General features: G+C 36.3%; 1 long non-coding RNA gene across 1 annotated transcript in view; it reads right to left on the bottom strand.

The window, feature by feature from the left end:
• The window catches only part of LOC150094783 (uncharacterized), a 72,973-nt gene extending 51,763 nt beyond the window's left edge, over positions 1-21,210 (bottom strand). Inside the window, exon 1 of the long non-coding RNA XR_016550164.1 lies at positions 20,754-21,210. This is a non-coding gene — a long non-coding RNA (uncharacterized LOC150094783). The remainder of the gene's footprint in view (positions 1-20,753) is intronic.
• Between the last annotated feature and the right edge of the window lie 3,187 nt (positions 21,211-24,397).

Raw genomic sequence — 24,397 nt, 5'->3', positions numbered from 1 at the left:
TGGTCTGTATGCGATTATCTATTGACACAGATTCATTCACCATAATGTCGAAATTCGCAGATACGGAAGCAATAAATGACATTTTGGTGTACTAATTTCCTACACGGAGACATTTCCTTATGATAAAGGAGCGATTCAAACTCCTCTGCATAAATCATAACTCCTCTGCATAAATCTGCACACATATATATATATATATATATATATATATATATATATATTTATTCATTTATTTAACACGCGCGCGCGGGCACACACACAACATAGTTTCCGCAGAAGAGCTACTGTACATAAGTAAACATCACACAATCTTGAGTTTGACTTCAGTGGTGTAAAAATAATTGTGATTGAACTATAGATTATTGGAATCACGCTCTTCAAATAGGATGGACGTATGATTTATTAGAGTGCGTTGAATGCAGAGACATAGCGATGTCTTATGGTGTAGGGGGCATGTTTTCGCAGTTTGAAATAGATTCCCCTAGTTGTAATGCACGGAAAAGTGAATATGAAATATTTTCACTTTCTGAACAACTCTGTGTTGATTACCCTATGGAAACAACACAGTTTATTATTATTATCGTATTTTTATTGATTGACCACGCATATGAACGGTCACGAGACCTATAGCACAACGGTGCTATGCATGGGTAAGTGATTAATGGAAAAGTAATCTGTTGACAAGTTTCTTGAAAAGCTAAGGTTTTACTCAATGAGAAAAACAGTACGGATAAGGCCGAAATTTCTGAATATAAGCTACTCAACCGATTGGGAAAATATCGTTTCTAATCAAAACTATACTAGATGGACGTATGATTGACTAATGCGAATCATATGAATGGTAGCGATATTTCTATATACAAAAAGAAAAATGGTGTTTTATCATATTAGTATAATACTCTGAAAAAATGAAATATATAGCAAATTTTTTTATCTCAGTTATACTATTTTAATACTTTAACTATTATTATAATATTAATTATTTCTATTATCAAGAAAACAGAAAGAAATGTTTCGAAGTGTAAAAGTGAGTTCTTACAAAAGATATTAATATGATATAATAATAATAGCAAATTGTATCGTATCTAAAACATAGCTTTTGTAAGAAACTGTGAGTAGAATTAAACGAATTTTATATTAAAAATACGTACTTCTTACCATATTATTGTTATATTTAAAATTATAAGCTGCAGAACTACTTGGAGTCGGATTGCTTCGGTATTAACAGTATCCAAAGAAGTCAGAACTACGATCTCGTATTAATGGGTTAGTATTGCCGATTGTGTCTAGCGAAGTAGGAGGGAAGTCATTAATTTTTGTAATGATTTTTTTTTGTCCTAATACTAATGTATTATAGGCTAACAGATTTTCGTGGAGTGGGTGAGATTCACATAAATAATAATAATAACAATAAACAGGCTTAAATACATTGCTCTTTTGATCCTTCCTGTCGCATTTGAAGCGTATTTAGTACATTCAAGCTCAAGACAGAAGTTACGCCTATGGAAATATTTGCATTTCCATCATTACCATAAATCACAACTACCATGATTAAAAAAAATTGCCAATTTTTCGTTTTTCAGCGATATGAATAGTGAAAAACAAAGTAACAGTGGCGCACCCAGAGGGGGGGGGTGGAAATAAAAAAAAACGCTAGAAAAATTTCCAAAAATCTTTTCCTAATTTTTTTTATTTATGTTGTGTCGTGTCTTTTATTTCTATACTACTTATGAATGAGCGATCGTTGCAGTTGCTCAGTCATAGGTCGTATGCGATGCGTAGTATGTATTCTCAAATCGCCTACTCAACTCTTCCCCCCCCCCCCCAAGATTAAATCCTGAGTTCGCTTCTGGAAGGTAATATAGTTTTCTATCAGCAAATAAAATGACAACTTTAATTGAGTGTGCCAACATAGAAGACACGTACGCATGCAAAAGTTGTGAAGGAATTGAGGTAGAACCATGTTCTGGGTGTTTATCAGAACTTTTCAGCCCATCCCTCTTCATATGAGTGAGCAACGAGCACGAAAATCTTGGCGATAGTAAGATTCTTATCTTTGTATAAAATAGTTTTGTTTCACTGACAGATTGACGTCATATTTTCATGTTTCCATGGTTACAGCCTGTTCTGTTTGCGTCTAGCAAGTGTCACGTAGCAAAGTGATTAGTGTATGCTTCCGTTGCTCAGTGATAAGATGCTCGTCATTACTTCCAAACTATCTGCCTTCCAATATTCTGACATGTTGCGACTTGGTTTAGAAATGGTCGCGTATTAACTGGATGTCTAGCCATAGAAAAGAGGGTGCGTGGCAAGGGATCGATTTATATCCAATTTATATCAGTCATCAAGAGCAAAAAAAAAAAAAAAAAAAAAAATGCTCAGGTTCCTGTCCCAACCCATAGCCACGAACCTATTGGAATTGTTCACCCGTATATGCATTCTCATCGTCCAACTGTTTCTTTGCATTTCAATGATAATTTTTATTTCATTGTTATCTCCCATTTATGAGCAAACTTTTTCAAGCCACTTCAGGCCTCCAATAAGCAGGGGTGTGTGGTTTCATAACGAGTGACGAAAATCTACCACCTAAAGATATGAACATCACAAAATCAACGATCAACCATAGCTGTATCGCTATTCTTCCCATAATCAAATCAAAAATCAAATAAAAAAAATCTTGTTTATTTGTAAGCTTCCTATAATAGACAATCATATGTGTAACCTAAGAGCAACAACTCATCCAGGTTACGATATGCATAAAGTTACAAAAATTTTGTAATGCATTTTCATTATATACACATATGTACATTCATATAATATACATATTACACATTATTATAATATAATTACATAATAAAATCGCAGATAAAATAAAAGTTCATCATACAGAGAAAGTTGCATAACAATTAATTAGGAACAAAATAAAACAAAGCAGTTAAATAGCATTTAAATTTTACGTTTTACACATAAGACTAGATCTTTGAATACAAATATACTAAAACCCAATAATTTATACAATTATTTTGAACAGAGCTTCCTCATTTCTGTGGGAAAATAAATACTCTTTGATTAGAGGTTTGTATTTGTTTGGGTTAGTTTCATTTCTTATTGCTAAAGGTAGTGTGTTGAATACTTTTGGCGCTAAATAAGTATAATGTTTGTGTATTGCTTCTTTATTTGCTTTTGGAATTAAATATTTTAGGCCCTTATGTCTACTAAGGAAAGCATCTTGTTTGATATTTACGTATTCGTTGTCGTATTTTATGAATAATAGTATCCTATAGACGTATAAATATCTAAGGGGCAGTATGTTTAGTATGGTGTATTTATTACACATTACAGTATCCTTATATTTGTTTCTAGTTAAGATTTTAATTAGTTTATTCTGAATCGAGACTAAAGGTTTCGGAGTAGTGCGATAGATTTCTCCCCAACTTAATATACCATATTGTAGTGCGCTTTGAATCCAGGCAGAATATAATATTTTTAGCATATTTAAATTTAAGAATCTGTTTAGGTAGTAAATTCTGTTTAACATAATCCTTACTATATTTAAGACATTATGTGCGGTGATATGCGGTTTCCAGCTTAAATTACTATCAATTTTTAATCCCAAGTTATTACACTGACTCTTTCTATTTTCTCGCAGTTGCAATTTGAATTTGTCCTGCAATTCCAATCATTACACATTACATTGTAATTATACACATTAATGTGTGCTTTTAATGCAAAATTAATTGTGCAGTGAAGTTCATTTTGCCAGTTGTATTTCGCAAGATAAAATTTACATATTTAGTTTTTGAAACATTCAGACTGAGTTTGTTTGACTGGAACCAATTTGTTACTTTCAAAAGATCAGCATTCACGATGGTTTTCCTTTGTTCGGCTGTGTCTGTAGAGAAAATTAGTACTATATCATATGCAAAAGTATTTATTTTACTGTTTAGTTTAAGATTGCAGAAGTCATTGATATAAATATTAAATAAAATTGGTCCCAAGACAGATTCTTGTGGTACACCGCAGTCTACTGTTTTGGAAGTGCTATAGCTGTTATTTTTACAATTTGTGATCTGGCATTTAAGTAATTTTTGAACCAGTTTAGGAGTGTACCTCGTATTCCTATGTCTTCTATTTTTTTTATTAAAATTTCATGTGTTACAGAGTCAAAAGCTTTGTGTATATCTAGAAATACTGCTAATGTTAGTTTATGTTCGTCAAGGGAGGTATAAACTGTGTTTGTGAAGTTCAGTAAAGCATGTTCTGTGCTAAACTTTTGCCTGAACCCAAATTAATTTCATGTTCTAAAACCAAATCTCTTGCATTGTTTGTGATAAAAAATATGCACTGTTGGATCTATCATTCCTATTTGGTTATGAGAAGAAAACAGACTGTTTGTACTCGAACTTTAAAAAATATTGTGAGAAAAAAAGAGTTAAAAAAAGTTAAAGACTAGATAAATATTAGAGAATATTTTATATATATATATATATTATCTGGTCTCTTTCGACTAAAGGTGAGTTAGCCGGTCTCCTATGAAGGTAGGGATTTTCTTTTCACCCGGAAACTCGGGTTTTTCGTCCCCCAGAACAGGCAAACCGACCCATGAACACACAGGCACCTATAGACATAGGACACACCGGCAAGCATAGGGCTAACCACCTTATCCTCGATACGGTAGCGGAAATCCTCGACACCGCAAGGTAAAAGAGGGAAGGAATAAGAAGAAAACATACATAATATATATAAAATAATATTTAAAATATTAGATAATAATTAAATATTAGATCTTACTAGTATTTTAGATGTATCCATGAATATCAGGATTTGTGTTTTAGATATATTTGTGTGCTTTTAATTGCCAGATTTCTTATTTATTTATTTTTTTTTTTCATCAGATAACTTCGCCCTGTCATTTTGTATATGGACAACACGATTCCACATCACTACCCGCTTGAAAGACATTCTCTATCACGTGCAGGTTAAACATCACTAGTGTATAGTAGTAGCTAACATTCAGGGGCCGCTAATTTTGCTCATGGAAATAATCAAAGGTATACGGAAATACGATTATAAAATTTCTAAACGGAAAAGAGAGAGAGAGATTGTGATTGGAAAGAGAAATCAAATCACGCATCAGTTGTCATACGTGTTCTTGAACACATTCACAGTATCTTCACTCACCAAATCCAATGGCGACCCATTCCAATCGCGCACCACTCTAGGAGAGGAAAAATTTAGATCTCACTCCTTTCTTGACGGCATTTATTCACAGCTTCCAATGATATCCTTTCCTCATTCTCCATAAAATTCAAATATTTATCGCAAAAACTTTTCTTTCTATGAAAGGAATAAAAATTAATGACTGACAAAGAACAGTAAAATGCACCTCGATTTCAATGTGGGTGGGAGTCACGTGACTTCTGACTGAAAGGCATCCTTTTATGAAGGAGAAATCCCTCGTGATATTAAGGATATTAAACAGTCTGTGGAGAGGAGAGATTTCAATCTTCCTTGAGATTTGATACAGTCGTATTCAAAACAATTCTTTCTTTTTTTTTTTCTTTCCCTCTAATGCAAACTGGTAAATGTGGATGTGAAATTGCTGCCGAACTTCCGAATGTGTCTGAAAAGAGAAAACAAATTGGAATTTCGGGTGATGTGGGACGAAGCGGGGAAGCAAAGGAAATACCATGCAGTTGTACTTGATAAATGGTAAGAAAAATAAGCGTCTCTTGTCAGTAAGTCCGATTGTTCTCAGACATTCCGCTAGGTTTAACAAGTGCAAAACAGACCAAATATACACATAAAAAAGGCACTCCATAAACCAATGGCCATCCACTTATCATAATTTACACTCCTCTTGATCAAGTTCTGGGAAAATAAAATTTGACAGAATTACGGGTCCACTGACAACTCTCGGGTGAACATGTGGAGCAGTACTGGGCGTCAACGCGTATAGAGACGATGGTTGTTTACCGGCTAAGGCGAGAAATTACCGCCCGTAACCTGGGGACCCTACGATTTAAAAAATAAATAAGTGTCGGCCCTCTCCTAGTTATATATCACAGTCAAGAGTGGGGTCTGCAGCCACCTATGAAAATAAACATCGCACCTCTCCATGGTGGGTTAAAAAGTTCAGACACCTGCAAGAGCTGCTTGCTGGTTACCAGGACGCCTTCTTCATCTCAACAATACTGCTTGCAGAAAGCAAAATAATCTGCTAAAAACTATTACAAACAGATGATCGAAGTATATTTCATATTTTATTGGCATATTGCCAATAATGATGGAATTATTATTATTATTACGTTTCATTCTTGTCAAGTATCAGGATGCAACTGACTTGTTTTGGTCTAACAATTGATTGTGTTTGACTCCAATTTGCAGATTAATATATTTTAGCAAGTGCCAAATAGCTAATGCAAATCCTCTGCTGTTTTCAAAGCTAAGCCCGATCCATTTGTTTTATCTAGTAGGGTGAGGGGCAAAGAGGGAATCGTAACTAGATTTTTTTCTTTCGGTAGGCACATGACATCGGTCTCAGTCTCACAAGCCTATAATCACACTAAAAAAAAAAAAAAAAAAAAAATGTAGAGGTGTTTTTTTAAAGCACCACAGTCAGCAGAATGCTAATATGAGCGCAGTTTTTCTTTCAAACACCGAACGCGTGTATTAAACTAATGGAAGGTACAGCACCTGTGAAAAATCAAGCATCAGTCACCATGAACTAGAAACAGTATACCTTTTCCAATTAACAAATTTCAAAAAAAGTATTTTATTATTATTATTTATTTATTTATTTGCTAGATGGGTGAAGCAAGAATGCTTTTCATATTCCCGGTTATCTCTAGAAGAAAATGTACGGATGGGGTAATATAGAGCTATAAGCTCTGTAGCTCGGCTCAATAGCCGAGCCTCAGTCAAAACTTCATTGGCTACAGCATTGCCATCCATTACCCTCCCTGGGTACCCATTTTAGTCGCCTCGTATGACATGCATGACTACAGTGGGGCTATTCTCATCCCGGCCACCATACGGGGTCCTTAAAAAAGGTTTTTTTTTTTTTTTTTTGGCTAGATGGGTGAAGCAAGAAAGCTTTTCATATTCCAAGTTATCTGTAGAAGAGATGGATGAGGAAATATAGCGCTGTAAGCTCTGACCATGGCAGGAGAGTAACAGCAAATCGAGCCTCAGTTAAAATTTCATTGGCTACAGTATTGCCATCTGTTAACGTCCCTGGATACCCATTTTATTCACCTCGTACGACATGCATGGGCTGATATGTAAGTAAAGCCCTCTCTAAAAATTAAGACGATTCCCCCAAACCACTCCCTAAGAGTGGCCGAAAGATCCAACTCAGCGTTGGTTTCACTCAGTGACGGGCCCTCCCACCACTGAGCAGAACCGCTCATATTCCAGGGAAAAGCATCCACCGACAAAGCCCCGTCACGGGACACGCCGGAGAACATCCTCCCCAGAGACTCAAAATGCTCTCTCAGGGAAACCTCCCGGAAATCTAAGACCCCCCCCTCAACGAGAGCAAAATTCCGGAAAAGACCTAAGAGAGCGAAACTCTGTGTCCCATTTTAGTCGCCTCTTACGACATGCATGGGATGATATGTAAGTAAAGCCCGTTCTAAAAATTAAGACGATCCCCAGGACCACTCCCTACGAGTGGCCGAAAGACCGTCCAACTCAGCGTTGGTTCTACTCAGTGATGCCCCCCTCCCCGAGCAGAACCGTTCACATTTCAGGGAAAAGCATGGGGAGAACATCCTCCCCAGAGACTCAAAATGCTCTCTCAGGGAAAATCCTCCGAAATCTAAGCCCCCCCCCTCACCGGGAGCAAAATTCCGGAAGAAATCCTAGAGAGCAAAACTCTCGAAACTCTGCGTCCATTTTAGTCGCCTCTTACGACATGCATGGGTTACTTATATAAGTTAAGCGCTCTCTAAAAATTAGGACGATCTCTAGACTACTCCATAGTAGCCGAAAGACTGTTCAACTCAGTGTTGGTTCCGCTCAGTGACGGGCACCCTCCACCACCGAGCAGAACCGCTCATATTCTAGGGAGAAGCATCCACCGACAAGGCCCCTCATGGGCCATGCCGAAGAACACCCTCCCCAGAGACTCAAAATGCTCTCCCAGGTTAAACCCACCGAAACCTAAGCCCCCCCCCCTTCACCGAGAGCAAAATTCCGGAAGAAACCTAAGAGAGCGAAACTCTCGAAACTCTGCGTGCCATTTTAGTCGCCTCTTACGATATGCATGGGTTACAGCAGCGCTAATCTTGTTCCGGCCAACACACGGGATCAAAAAAAAAAAAAAATAATACAATCTTGGTCATAACAAATTGTAGTATTATGATGTTAAAAACTGAAAGGTGTATTATATATTTTCAGAATTTAAACAAGCATTTAAAAGAATTAAAATAATATTTTAAATTTCAATAAAATATAAGTTGTGTTACTATTTTTAGAGAAATAAAATAAAGTTTATTGATAAATTGTACACTATATGTATAACTTTATGCAGAACTGAAAATTTCCTTCTGAAACTACCTAACACACGTACAAAATTATATCACGTATATCTTATATACGTGATATAAGATCTGTTGGTTGTTTGTTCGTTACGGAGATGCCGAAGCTGACTTTATTCAATTGATTATCCGAAACTAGCACTGTCGATATTTGGTAATCCGATTTTACTTTTAGAAAGTCGAATTATTAAGCATCTTTTCATATTCTTTTTGTATATTGTTGTGTTGTAAAAAATGTTGGGATAATTTCTACGGAATTTAGTGTTCATGTATCAAAGCTTAAAACTTATTCATTTACGCATCTTCTGATGAAAAGCCCTCATAAGATTTTCCACATTCTAGATATTCGAACCTAGGTCTCTTCAAAACAAAGGAATGTAAAACAGTTTTAAAAAAAATTCTCCAACACGCCCCCATTTATTTTTAATGAAATTATGCAACCAACCAGTAGCAGCTGTTGTTATCCTAAACGAGTCGATCTATATTTTATAGCTATCACGAATAACAAAAGCAGTAATTAGTGCTTAAAAATATATATTATTTATTCCACGTAGCCCATGGAAAATCCATCATCTTTTATGGCATTTTATTGTTACTTAATTGTCAAACCTGCTTTCCACAGAGAAGGGTTTCAAGACAGGTAGTTCCAATATTAATGAATGAATGAATATTTAATAACTATTGCCGGGCTGTATACGATAAACTTAGATAACGATCTATCCGTAATTCGCGTAACGTCTTATGTTGTAAGCCAGAGATGTCTCCTTTCCCCCCCCCCTCACGGAGACGCGAGTTTAAAGAGTCCATACTCCTTTGTTTTTGTTTTTACGATTGAAGCGTGTAGTGGTTTTTAATCGTTTATCTATTTTAGAATTGTTGATGTTTTCAACAATACTTTGGCCAACAATTCCTAGGTAAGTGACGTCAAACTTTAAAGAAACAATACAATACTAGCGCTAAGTATGTAATAAGTAATAACATGTTTGGCTGTGGACCGATGTGCTTGTTGAATACTCCTCTGTGTATGTGTGTGTGTGTGCTCTAAACAATTACATAAGGTTTTGAGATATGGCTGTTCGAAGTGCCCACGCTTGTCTATGTTGGTTTGATCTTGATATATATTCTAACAAGGCGCTTAAAACCATAATTATTTTATTTATTTTTATTTTATTTTTTTTCATTTCTTTGAAATTTTGTTGCGAGGTATATAGACTGGTTACTCCACCGGGCCCATATTTCAATAAAAAATAAATAAAAATAAAACAAAAACAGATAAGATTCATTTACTAAGACAATAAATAAATAAAAACTCCTAGCTTCGAAATAGATCCTTCAATATTGTGTCGAGAAAGGTCTAAATATCTAAGACATAAGTTATATCGATTGTTTATTTACAAAGAAATATTTTATTCCTACAGGACTTTTCGACTTCGTTTGCAACTTAATATGCAAGGACGAAATTCAAACAATAAAAATGCATCAGATATTATGCATCATTTACTTTGGTCGATTTCAATTGTTTTAAATTCATTACTAAGCAACAATGCAAATAGTTGTGAGTAGTTTTGGATGGTATAAAATCAATCGTTGAGTTGTCCTTCATCGACAGACGTTAGCTTGAACAATTAATTTTATTGGTAGCATTAAATAATCTCTACAAAAAATTAAGAACTTATTGTTCTGCAGATATCTCTAAAAACTAACGTAAACTCTAGAAATAATTAAAATATCAAGTTAATAAAATAAAATAATGTACAACAGAATGGTAATCGATTAATATTGAGTATATCGGTTGTTTCCTATTGGTTAATTCTCATTACAACGGTCAACTTCAAAATCCCTTCTTTTTTTTTTTAATATTCTGCGCCACTTTGAATTTGGATGGAGTTAGTGGAAGACGGTTGTCAATAAAAGGGGAATACTCGGGAGGGAGGGAGGAGTTGAGAGGAATGATGAGAGTAGAACTACTTTACGGATAGTATGGCCGTTGTAGTTTGGGTGTTAAGGTTGTAACAATCCCTAAGAGCTTTGCTATTGCCTGTTTGCTTAGTTGGAGAGCTAGAAAAACAGGGGATGTTCACAAAAGCCTTTCTGCCTCTCTCTCTCCTGTGTGTTTCGCGTGGGTCAAAGCTGCTACGGCTATGAGCGGCTCAAGAACAATTTACATGTTTCTCGAAAAAGCACTAAGAACCCGGGTCACAGAGAAACTATGGACTCGAGAATGGAGTGTGAGGATTAAGCAGCTTCAATGCGAGTCGCTCCGCTGTTAGGGGGATAGAAGGGGGAGGAGCTATAATTGAGCCCATTGAGTGCGTTTGACACGCGGCTCTGGGGAACGGTCTACTTCTTTTAGCCCTCCTGTTCCCACCCATCCCTGGTACTGTAGGCGCGCCATTGTAACCAAAAGTACATGTCCCATTAGTGGGTGGGACGAAGGCTGTACGAGAGTACACAAACGAACCCCTACTTCCACACCTTTCTGCGCACCTGTCAGGGGCCATGGAATCTGCTAATTGATGGAGATTCGCAGTGTGTCCACTGTCCGGTACGCAGTACACAGCCAAAGGTCACCTGCGAAAGCTTGACTTAACACAAGTAGTTGCCCGTTCCCCCCTCCGCACCATCCCACTTTCAAACTACGAACCCCGGTGGTTCTCCAAAAATATGTCTTCTTGTTATTCAACATTCTTTCCTACAACTGCGCACTCTCACATCACTTCGAGATATTTAAAGAAAAAAATTTCAAATATTTCAGAAATGAATGTATTTACGCAAATTCAGACTTCATTTGAATATATTTTACATTACATCAATTTACATCAATAGGAAATACTGTGTACAGTATTACAAAATCAAATCAAAGGTGCTTATTCTTGATTGCTAATTTAGATATATTCTATTTATAAAGAAAAAAGGTGTATAAGTTTAATTTCAAATATTCGGGTTAAAAGGGGAATTTTAAAAGTTTTTATTTATTTAAAACATATATTTTATACTCTGCAAATATATATATTTTTTATTTTGATCTATATTTAAATATAAGTATACGCGAAGTAAATTCACGAGTAGTGAAAAGATGTATGACTCAAATTTGCTTATATGATTCTGTACTTTTTTTTTTTGACTTTTTATGTTATCAACAAAACAGAATATAACGTTTTATCTTTGTCTTCAAACTTCCCGGCTGCCAAAAGCCGGCATAAAAAAAGGGGGAAGGGGAATGAAAAGAAGAAGAAAAAAAAAACAAAATTTAATTTGATTAAATCTGAAAGAAAAACTGTTAAGGCATTGCCGGTACAAGCGACAGCCAAAGACATCTCCAGATGGTTTGTCGTTTATTACGTCCTAAAACAACCCTTCCTCCCTTTAATGTATTTTTTTTTTCTTCATAGCGCACACTTGCATCATTTGGTACGCATGAAGCGTTCATAAGAGACGCTGCACCACTAAAGGAACATAAATATGGCTAAGTAGTTACTTATAGTTCTCTGTCATAATTAGACTCTTGGTTACATTAAAAAAAAACGAAAAAAAAAAGTAGAAAGAAAAAGCCAAGAAAAAGGAGTGAACCCAAGCATTCTGCTATAATTAAGAAATGCAGATTGTGTGTCTGTTTTTTGGCAATTAAAGCTCGTATTTAAATGATCGAAGTACGAAGGGGTTTTTAAAATGTGCTTGGTTCATGAAGCGTTATGGAACACAAGGCAAAAAGTGCGAATTAACGTCAGTAAAACAAGAACAGAAACTATGCTTATTCTTCTTCATCTCCCCCTCACCGTCCCCCGTCTTAAATTAGAATAAAAAAATTCTTCAAACTTTGCGAAAGTTAAGTTTTCTTGGTCTAAATTCAATTAAAAGGAATCGGCACCACATGCTGATAGCGTACTTTTTTAAAGTACTTTTACATGCACTGATTATGTTCTTTGGCAAACTAAAGATTTTTCTCGAAATTTTGATAGTTTTATAGAAGAAAAACTTTAGTAACAAGAATGGCATACACAGTTTCTTTGAGAATAAGCCATGCTTCACTAAACGCATAAGCTGCAACTTCTCCCTCCACAATTAAAGGCATCTTCAATGGCAATTTGAATGAAATAAACTCGACATTATTTCACAATTAAATCATCGCATCAGGTTACTTCCGAGAACATCCTTTAAAATATAGAATATCTTCCTCTAAAAGGACATTTAAGGACGATTACACTAATACCTTTGTCTGCATTCTGATGGCTCTGAAGGTTATCATATATGTCGAGATTACGCAATTTCCCTCTTTTCCGTGTCTCTTCTGCGATTCACCTTTAACCTCGTGCAGAAGCAGAATGCGTTGGTAACCCTCCCACGCACTTCTTTACTGCTATCTCATCGCCAACTCTGACGACATCGCGCTGTAAGCCATCAAATGTTCTCAGCCTTGTCGGCCAGGTGTTAGCCACTGTTAGAGAGTGAGTTTGAAAATCATAAAGTCTAAAACACCAAGACGACACCCTGCTAAAGCCTTTTTTTTTTTTTCCCCTCACAGCTCCACACCCTCCCGATCACAACCTCCCTCCCTCTTTTCCCTATCCCCCCCTCCTTGTCCTCCCTTCTCGGTTTGTTTGTAGGACTGACAGGAATGCAGTAAAGCGACTTGCTTGTATATTTACATCGGACCAGGAGATATATGTACTTTTCCAACCGGTCCGCCATATTTCTGTTAGCGCGTGCCGGCCAACCGGTAAACGAACGCGCACGTGTGCAGCAGGCCTCAGGGTGTGAGACACGGCTAGTACATCGCGAAATACGCTGTGTAGACTACCGGAATAGAGAGATTTTTTTTTTTTTTTTTGCAGTGTTAGATCGATCATGGTTGTGAATATCCCCAGAGTTTAACTTAGCATGAGATTATTATTATTACTTGCTAGACGATAGAGGTAGTACTGTGGGCTAATAAGTGTTTACCCCCCCCCCATTCCCCGTCTGCAAGTTTGGAATAATGTATTAACCAAAGCTTAGTGGAGTATAGACGAAGCCCTTTGTTCGGAAAGACCTGGGTTCAATTCTCGTCCATGAGGTGGTCTTTTTCGACTAAAGGTGAGTTAATCGGTCTCATACGGAGTTGGAAAGTTTTTATCCCGATAACTTGGGTTTTTTTATCCCTCAAAATAGGCAAACCGGTCCTGTACACACACTGCTACAGTCATAAAACATACTACGGCAAGGGAGGCAACGAGGAGACCACCTTGCTCATAATCATCTCCCTAGTATAGTAGCTATCCTCACCCCTACCTCACCAGCCATATGGCTGAGGGAACAGGATAGGATAGAAGCTTATATACGCACGCGCGCCTGCGCATGTATATGTGTTTATATATATACACACTAGGGAAATCTTCTCCCCCACTGGCGCCTACTGAGGCCCCCCCCCCCTCCCCCGAGTTCCCGGCTGGTAAGCTGGTTCTCCATTGTTTTGAAATGTCCAACAAATTGTTGTCTCATGAAGGCAAACATATTGTTGGACGTTTCAAAACAATGAAGAGGCAAAAAACGTGACACAAAAACGTTTCAAATTTCGGCTTATCTTTTTATATACTCCCATCCGCTTAAAGACTTTCCCAAACATCTATGCCACAGTGGGATTCTAACCCGCGGTCTCCAAGCTAAAAACCAAAGATGATATCCCCTATTAGCTATATACATCCGCAGTAAAATTTTAATAGTTTAATATCTTAATTTTCAGAATATCATTTAAATTCAAAACGGAAACTGGGAACTAATAGAGAGGATCCGGACATATAAAAAGCGAACCTCCTTTCTCCGAAATAATTAGACTATAGTCTAGTTGTTTTTTTTTAAATAAATAATTTATTTATTATAAATAAAATAAAAATTTAACGTCCTCGGGAGCATTGGTAATGGAACCGCTGTATATAAAACCGTCCTTCCATCTCTGCCAAAGGGACAAAAAAACAAACAAACAAAAAAAAAAAAACCCTTCGCGTTTGGTCCTATTCTATCTTCATTTATGGAATCTGTTTTCACATGGGACTTGAGGTCCATACCCCAAATTTAAAGAGACCCAAGAGATTCCTAGGGAGAGAATAAAATGCCCCTCACAATAATGAACAAGTGAGTATTTAATGTTAAATATGAGTTGATCTCTCTCTCTCTCTTTTCTATGTTCAAGTATTTTCTATTTCAAGTTCTATAATGAGCCCACCGAGGAAAAAAAAAATTGTTTTTCTTTTTGAAGTCCTCTTATAAATCTTTTTCAAGATTAAGATACTACAAGATTCTTCGTCTAGTAGACGCCTTTAGATGAAGATATTTTCTCTAATTCCAGACAGATACGTCGTCCAAATGAACCATAAGAAACATAAACTCTTATCATAAATCGCTCTTTAGTACTTAAGCAACAATGAACGTATTGTGTGAGAAGTAAAACTAGAAAAACCAGTTTTTTCTACGAAAATCGAAAGGGTCTGACCTTCGGAACAATAAAGTGTCCAACGGGAGACAATATATCAGTCAAATGTACGTGGCGTATTTTATTGATGTCACTTGTTAACCCTAATTTCGAGTGACCGTGTACTCCGCTAGCCTCGGAGCATCTTTTCGGAAAAAGATGCGAGCGGAGATAAATAGCCGGTAAAGTAGCAATAAATAATCACGATTGTAACTTACAAATCTTACGACCGTATTAAAGAGTAGAAAATGTTGAAAACAGATAAATTCGGTGGCAATTAATAGAAAATTAATATTACCAAAAAAAAATTAGAATGAGTTGAGTATGACGTCATCAGACATCCTTCTTTTTTTTTTTTTTTTTTTTTTTTTTTTGAGAAATCCTTTAATTTGGGATTTCTTTCAGCCAATTGAGAATTCAAGGTGTCACCTCTTACCGATGCATGATGGGAAATGTCTGCTTCATGTGTGGGTTGAAGTGATAGATAATAGTATGTAGCGCATAGATAACCAGAGTTGGGTGGATGAAAGAGTGATAGAAAAATTCGCACACATCACACGTACTACACAGATTGGTCAAGTGAAACTGAAGAAAAGGAAAAAACGGAGAACTTGATTTACGACAGGTTTGTTTTCTTATCTTTCTGTGTGGGGCGAATACGTAATTTTAGTCTTAGAGCAAGATAGTCCCGTAGAAGGTCATCTTATGCTGTTTCATAACTATTTTATAAGAATGAAAGCGAGTTTCTAATACATCCGACACACTTAGCCTCCTCTATTGTCTAAAAATAGAACTGTTTGAGTTTCAAATACCGTAAAAATACTACACACATATTTAACTTGGCCATTAGCCCACTTGCCAGATGGTTGGCGTGCGTTGTTTTAAAATGTCATAACCTTCCAAGTCAAAATATACAAATCAAGTTAAACTCAAAGTCCGGAAAGGAGCATCTAATTCCATTCTCTGCATCCACCATTTGCCCTTCATACGAACTCGAGTTGTCACTTGCTGAGAAGGATACCCAATCCCAATAATGACTTCGTTTTCGCCATCATACGAAAGCTATTTAAGAGGTGAAATATCAGTCGTGAATCTAGTATTCGATTTCATAAGGCAGAGTCAAATTATCCTTCTGTTAAGAAAATTGTGAGAAATAAGAAGAGAATAATGTAATTGCATCCTATTGAATCCCGCCCCTTCTTCTCAAAGTTCACGATTACTATGGTCATATCGTACTTGTCATGTTCTTAGAAACTGATGCCATTTGTTCTGTAACTGGATATTCTTAAATGATATTTGATGAGCTTAGGTCAAAGACTAATCACTTAAAGGTAATTTGGTAAGTTAACTGAAAAAGGACGTGCGAATTTATCTCGATTCGCACGCCCTAATATGAACCAATGAGAAGTAAGACTTAATTAAAAGATGACAAAGAGTTTAAAACGTTAGGTGCCCGGATGAAATCAATATTAACTCTTTTGTTAATGATCTAATGGTACGGAAACACCACTTTTGTAGCACGGGTTGTCCTTTGGTTAAAAACACCAGGGTTCGATTCCCATCTAGGATGCGAAGCACCTTAAGATCTTTTCAATAAAGGCAAGTTGGCCAATTTCATACGAAGATGGAGTTTTTGCCTATCCCTGAAGCTCAGGTTTTTCATTAAAAAAAAAAAAGATAATAATACAGCCAAACCATCCAAAAGAACACACTCAGTATACTAGTCAAATAGCCTTAGTCTTTGGGCGGCCGTAAATTCAACTAGGGTGCCGAATAAACAAATGATATATTTACCTTTAACAATACGATCAGAAATCTAAATCAGGCTAAACACATGATTTTTACAAACAAAAACAAATTCCTAATTCATGAAAATAAATATACAACCCATTGATATGTGCATTCCAAATTTATAAGATTATGGATCGCCAATAAGCTAACATAGACTGATCTACCACGGCGGTCTCTTTAGAATTTAGAATAATGAAAACCATCGAATGCATTGGAAGAAGTAACTCTTTCTTAGATGAGGCTAATTCTGCTAACCTAAACGATATCAGAGTAATGTAAAAAGATTATTTCTAAATCTATCTTAAAAAAAGTAAAATAAATGAAATAAAGTGGAAAAAAAATAAAAAATAAGGACTTTTTTTTTCAATGTTTGGTAGATAACAGCATATTATTTAGAACACCAATATCTTTTCTTTATGTTTTATTTACAAGTAAAAATATGAAGGAAACCACCAAAATTTTGAAAATTTTGAAAATACAAGAGAAGGAATAGAGTCGGATGAGGGTAACGGATAGTAATGCTGTAAGCGAGGTTTCCAAACTGTGTTCCGCGAGAAGTTCTCCTGGAATTTGTCATTTTAGTTTTCTAAGCGTTTATCACGAATAAATATTTTATAGTGGAAATATTCTGACTGAGGAGAATAATATTCGTGAATATGTCGAAAAGCTCAGACCCAGAACGCCTAATAACATCTGTGTAGCAAATGTTAGTGACCAATCAGCAAGGAGTTATAAAGAAAAATTTTTCTCTAAAATTGAAGATCAAGGTAGCCTGTATCTGGTTCTCAAATCTAGTAATACTGAATACTTTCTTCGCAAGTTCGTATCGTAGTGTGAAAGTTTCGAAACCGTAGTGCCGTGATTTTTTAAAAGTAATAGGCCTGCAGATTTAAATTTTAATATGAATAAGAGACAAGGGACTTTGTTTAATTTTAGTATTAAGAAATCTCTTAGTAAAGGTATTTGTGACGCAACAGATTCATCCACCACCAGCCTACAAAGCGATCTCCAGGATGTACAAAAGGAGGGGAAAAATACAAGCACACAGGAAAAAAAAAAAGTCTGCTTTCAGTCATAAGTACTTATAATATTATTATAAATTTTTGGTGATCAGAATGTGATATGTCAATGAAAATCAGCACAAAATAATTTAATGATGTTTAATTAATTTTTAATTAATAATTAATGATCAATTATTAATTAATAATAAAAAATCGGGTAAATGCGCAATTAATTATTAATGAATACATTACAAATTAACCAAGGTGTTCCGTGAAAATTTCAGGATTTGTGAAGTGTTCCATCATAGGAAAAGTTTCGGAAACGCTGCTGTAGCCAATGAAGTTTTAATTGACGCTCGGCTATTGCCGTTACCCAGCCATGAGTACTGTAGAGCTTTTAGCTAAATAGCACCCCATTCACACATTTCCTTCAATCAGATGAAGGGATAAAGAGTCAAGGACTCAGTCCATCTTCCACCCCCCCACCAAAAAAAAAAAAAAATTAATGACGCTCATTCAGCACCAAAGTGGATATCCTATACCTGTATCATGGCAAATGGGGACACTGCTGAATAAGCATTTGCTTCTAATATTTCTTCTTTTCACTAATCTTCACCATTAAGACTGCTATGCGCATGTAAATAAGAAATAAATTAAATAAAGTTTGATTCAATTCTTAGTTTACTATTGTTTCTTATGTGCTTTGCATAATTTTCGAATCACTCAGAGGGCAATGTAGCTCTCCGACAAGCGGTAAATTCTTTTTCTATATAAAACTATTTGATACGTAGGAATAGACGTATATTTATGAATAATTTACACAATTTATTGCTAAAAGTTTTAATTCTTTTAGAAATAATGACGCAACTTATATTTAACTAAAAAATTTTGAAAAATATTTAAAGTATTTGAAATATTTTCTTAATTTACAAAAGTATAAAAAACACCTTTAATATTTTTATATCATAATATTACAAATTATTTTAATATGATTGATCGTTCAATTGGATAGGATTGATTCATTCAATCGAATATCCTTGGAGGGTAATGGATGGCAATGCCGTAGCTAATGAAGTTCTAACTGAGGCTCGGCTATTGCTGTTACCCTCCTGCCATGATCAGAGCTTTAATTTAATAGCTCAATAACACATTATCCCTACACTACCCGCTACAGAGATACAGATAACGGGGAAGATGAAAAGCATTCTTGCTTCGCCCCTTTAAGCCAGTCCTTATAAGGACTATAAGGATCGTTCAATTGAGTTTTAATAGCTCAATACCACCTTATCTTTACACTGTCGTCTACAGATAACGGGGAAGATGAAAAGCATTCTTGCTTTGCCCTTTTAAGCCAGTCCTTATATATAAAGATTATAAGGATCCATACACATTTACGGGATTCATATCACCCGTATTATTAAAATTAAAAGTATCACAACCCAGAATTAAAAATGTCAATGAAGCAGCTAAAAGAAATGACAGATAGATTTTTTTTTATTATTATTATAAATATTAACACTCCTATGTTCTTGAAATTCTCAATTCTTAAAAGATTTTTTTTTAATAATCCCAGCCCATAAAAACATGATATTTAGATCACTTTAATTAACGGAAGTAGTGGCATCACACAAGCGATGACGTAAACATATATGACTCTCAAAACAATCACAAACATCTATACCACAGTGCAATATTATAACGCAGTGTTTCTGAAAATTCAAAATTTTCTCTGAAAAGGTTTCGACATCTGCATGATGTTACATCATTCTAAATATACCTTCCCTCCCACAGAAAATGTGAAGTCTGCTCGACTCATTCCTTCTTTCCATCATCTCCTGCCAGTAAAGAGTGTGTAACATCATTTGAGGATTACCCATAAGAATACAGAACTATTAAAGCACTACTTCATACTTCAAAGAAATAAAAATAAGTAAAATAAATAAAATCGAGGTCATTCTTGATGTATTTACACAGTCAGTCGAAATGAACCACAGATATTGCATTCGAAGTAGGGGGGTTAGAGAGAAACTAAAAATATGCTCGGTTAGATGAGATTTGAGAAACATCCAATGGCTAGCAACCAACACTGAAAGGAAGGGATGGGATGTCAAACAACGTAATGACTCAAAAATCTCCACTATGTAGATTTTTGAGCCAATACAACTTACAGAAGTGATTTTTGAGACGAAGTATTACGTCTGTTGATTACATGTGTTTATCTGGCCGGTTTTGCGAGAAATAAAAACTCTAACACCTCCGTATAAAACCCGCTAATCGTGTACAATTGAAATACCGCAAAAATCTGCGCTCTGATGAATGATGAATTAATTCATACTACGATTTTTTTTTTTTTTTTTTTTTTTTTTTGTGGAGGGGGAGAAGAGTGGATGTTATTATTACAAACAAACAAACAAAAAACTTTTTTGGAGGAAGGGAGTATGTTTCTTTTAATTAAATTCCAATCCCCTAGGCCTATACAATGCACAATTTGCAGTATTTCGAATTTCAATCTTTATCTTCATTACACAGATTTTTAAAATGTCTCTGTTAAGTGTTGAAGGTAGCAATTTGATTCAAATGTTGCTTTAGCTTAATCACGTTAAAAATTAAAAAATTAAAAAAAAAACGAACGTTATATACGCGATGAAATCTGTATTTTTTATAATGTCTGTTACGACAAGAAAAAAATTATTCTTTACTTTCCGCTTTGGTCGTTCGCTCTCTCTGTGTGTGTGTATGAAAAGCTACATACGATATACCCACCACCAATAGCCACTAGCCAATCAAAATGCTGCAAGGTGGTGGCCCCGATCACAAGTCACATCCGGTATGGAAGAAGTTTAAAACAAAAAAATGAAAACGACCAGGCAGTATTGGTAGATAAAAGCCAACTATAGTGTAGCATTGATCGACACGGGACTTTGAATAAAAAATATAGAGAAAATGAACAGATAGTAAAATAAACACACATACCTTTGTAAGGCTTGGTAGACGAGATAGAGAACAGGGAAAGGTTAGCATCTTCTTCCTCAAGCGGAGAATCTAGGTCTGTCGTTTGATCGCTGCATGCATAATGAAGTCCAGACGCCATCTTAATTTTTCGATGTACGAACTGTCTTTAACAAACCTAAGAAAAATACTGCGATTTCTTCTTATAAGTCCAATCACTGGTTTATAAGAAAGATCCCAACTTGCAGACAAACCAAAAACGTTCTTTTTTTTTTCTTTTATTCTTCCTTAATGTCAACCATTCGGAAAAACAGACGAGAAAAAAAAACGTGATTTAGCCGTTGCCGACTATTAAACCATCCTCGGGAGTTTTGTGGTGGATTGAAGGCAGCTTTTAAGGCTCGCGCAAAAGATACGGGACGCAGAAACAACTGCTTGTTTCTCGTTTCCAAGGCAAAAGACAGCGAACGACGCTACGTTCCTTAAGTTATCCCCTGCGTCCCCGCGTGAGCTGTGGACCCTTGCTGTTCGCCCTTCCGGCCGACCCAGCATGTGCGTGCCGCAAAACAAGCGGGGAAAGGCGGGAAAAGGAACGCTCTGCGGGACGCAACGATATACGTAGAGACAAGAGAGAGAGAGAGAGAGGCGACGCTTGCCTCCGCCGTACGGGTCCTGGGACGACCCCCTGCCTACCTGGCCCGGACGCTCCACAATGTTCTTGGAAGGTGGCCAGACGTGTGTGTGTGTGTGTGTGTGTGCGTGCGTGTCTTTGTTAACATGCAGAATATGTCTCAAGTATTGGTGACAATTTTCTTCCCTCTTCTTTTTTTTCTTTTTTCTACATTCTTCCGAGTGTCGATATATTGGCGCGTGTAGAGTCAAGGTGTGGATGGTATGAAAGGTGAAGGACCTGCATAATTGTGATAGAGATGACGCATGTACGGTGGAACACAATGAGGCCTTGTCAGATGGCTTTCGATAGGTAACATACCACATTCGCTAAGAACACTCCATTTCCTTTTTTACGTCATTTCCTGCTTCCCCCCCCCCCCAAGGATTTAACCTTATTTAAATAAAGTCTTGAATAGGGAATGAAGAGATCTCTTGAAGCCACTTACGTATATGAATTTAAGTTTTGATCTTCAATACGAAATCAGATTTTTTTTTTTTTTTTCCTGTTTTTCATGCCAGCAGTTCCCCTTCCCTATCCCATAAAAGATGTTTTCTAATTAGGGGAGGAGGAGGAATATGGAGCGACTGTTGTTAACAAAAGTTATCCTATCACTTCTTGAATTTGGGCTCATACAAAATGTTAGTCTTAACCAACAGCTCGACAAAAAAGCCACCATCGAGTTAACTTCATAAACGTGCTCGGTTGAGGGGAAATAGAATTTTACGTTGAGAAGGGAAATGCCGTTACATGGACTATGAAAATAGTAGTCCAATGAATATACTGAAACTCTTCAATGGGGAAACAACCCAACAATTTCGCACACAGATGACACACAGAACGCCATGTCATTGGGAATGGATACAAAGGAAGCTAGTAGTGGAAGGAAGGGAGTTAAAATAGTAATTAAGTCATGTTTAAAAACTACTGTTGTATATGGCCTTCATCTTTGCTTTTATCATGTGGTCGTATCTCTGGAATATTTTTTATTAATCTTTCCCTTAAGGTCTTGCCATCATTCCCCCCCCCCTTGACTAATACTTCAAATATTTTCTAGCAATCTGCTTTCAACAAAATCAATTTTTCATTGTATTAAATTATATTATAAGCGCGCGCGCGCACACACACACACACACAAACTGTATATTTAAAACATCTTGGTTTTTCTTCTCCGAATCATAATGTCTAAACGGCTTTCTTAATCCAAGATCATACAAATTTCATAGTTTTTGTCCACAAATTGAAGTGCCCTATCGCAAAAAACGCGTCCGTCAGTTTCATAATACTGTTTTTAAAGCTTCCTCTGTTTTCGTGTGCGGGATTATAGTATGATGAACTCCTGTCATTAGATCCAGACTATGAGTGAACGAACTGTTATCATGATGCACAAAAAAAATTCTTTAATCAAATTTTGAACTCTTGTTAATACTACTAAATGACTGATTTCAATTATGATTTCTTTTGAATAGGATAACTGGTGTTTTTTTGTTTGATACTTCTATAATATATCATAATCAGATTTAGTGTTTGAATGTACTAAGGGAAAGAACCTTCAGAGTTAATGAAGTGATTTAAACTTATGCTTACAATAATAAAAATAACCTTTTTTTTATGTCCAAATACACAGGAGCGCGTGCTGCAAGGGTCATTGTTATCAAGAAAGAGACAGGCGTGTAACATTATACCTGGTTGTATTAACAATGGGCTCATTACGTCATATAGCAGTCCATTGTTAATTGGCAACATATTCTCTCCAATACATAACATAAAATAAAAAGGATTGTTCGCCGGAGTGTTCTGCTAAAGATGCATCGCAAACTGACGTATAGATTCCATCCCGTACGTTTTAGTTATTAATAGATTATTCTCTAATCTATTAACAACAACAAGTCCCTTAAATCGGATCTCATACTATCTATGCTTTTCATTATGTTATTTTTAAAAAATATTAAACAGGTAGATGACTTCTACAGCGTAGTGATATAACCCTCCTCCTAGGCCTAGGGGCCTTTTACATCGTAGTAGGCATTGCCTTACGATTCGAAACCGAGACCCCCTCGAGGATAAGGTGGTTGGCCCTATGCCTCCCACGTGTGTCCTATGTCGTGTGTTCACGGGAACGATATGCTTGTTCTGGGGGGACGAAAAACTGAAGTTGCCGGATGAAAAAACCCCAGCTTCCGTATGAGACCAGATAAAAGTTCCTCACGTCACTGACGGGAATCGAACCCAGGTCTTTACGACTAAAGGGCTTCGTCTGTACCGATTGAGCTACGGATGCTCTTAGGACAATGATATAGATCACTGATTTTTCAAGGGAAATGCAGTTAACTTAACCAGCGTTGGACGGCGGAGACGATCTTCTCCTGAAAAATATTCACGATAGATTACCAATCTAATCTTATCCTAATAAATTAATTTGATATGAAGACCAATTACCTTGCTGCGAACCTAATATGAGAAAGTAGTGTCAAAAATAGTAAAAAAAAAAAAAAAAAAAAAGGTGGATTATTTCGAGGCTTATTGGCTTCTATTTACCCCCCCCCCCCACGCAATGTTTATCTGAGTTTTTTTTTTTTTTTTCGTAAGTTTCAAGATTTAGCAGTTCGTTCTTCGCCAGCTGCATGTTTTCCCTATTCAACTCAGTTAATTTTTCTTCACTCTTTCTTTCCACTACTCGTTATCGTTCACTCCATTCCGAAAATGACATTTTCCATTTTCTCTCTCTGTCTCATCATTTCGACACCCTTCTGCCGAGGTGGAAGAGAAATATAGCGCGCAACCCAGAAACGTCCCAGTACTCCACACAGCACGTGGTAGGGGGTAGTCGTCTGCTCGCTGCCACTGTCGGTCCGTCCCAAACCATTAAACTAATTAATCACAGGGAGTATGCGGTTGAGTTCTAGCTCAAGGAGATTTAGCAGCAGATGGGGGGAGAAAAGTGGGGTACTTTTGTTTCCATTAACGCACCCTATTGTCTCGAGCCCTAATGACTTTA

Source organism: Typopeltis vanoorti, chromosome 21, assembly GCF_054136105.1.
Source record: "Typopeltis vanoorti isolate ZY-2024b chromosome 21, IOZ_Tvanoo_1.0, whole genome shotgun sequence".
Lineage (NCBI taxonomy): Eukaryota > Metazoa > Arthropoda > Arachnida > Uropygi > Thelyphonidae > Typopeltis > Typopeltis vanoorti.
This window is presented reverse-complemented; position numbering and strand designations above follow the sequence as displayed.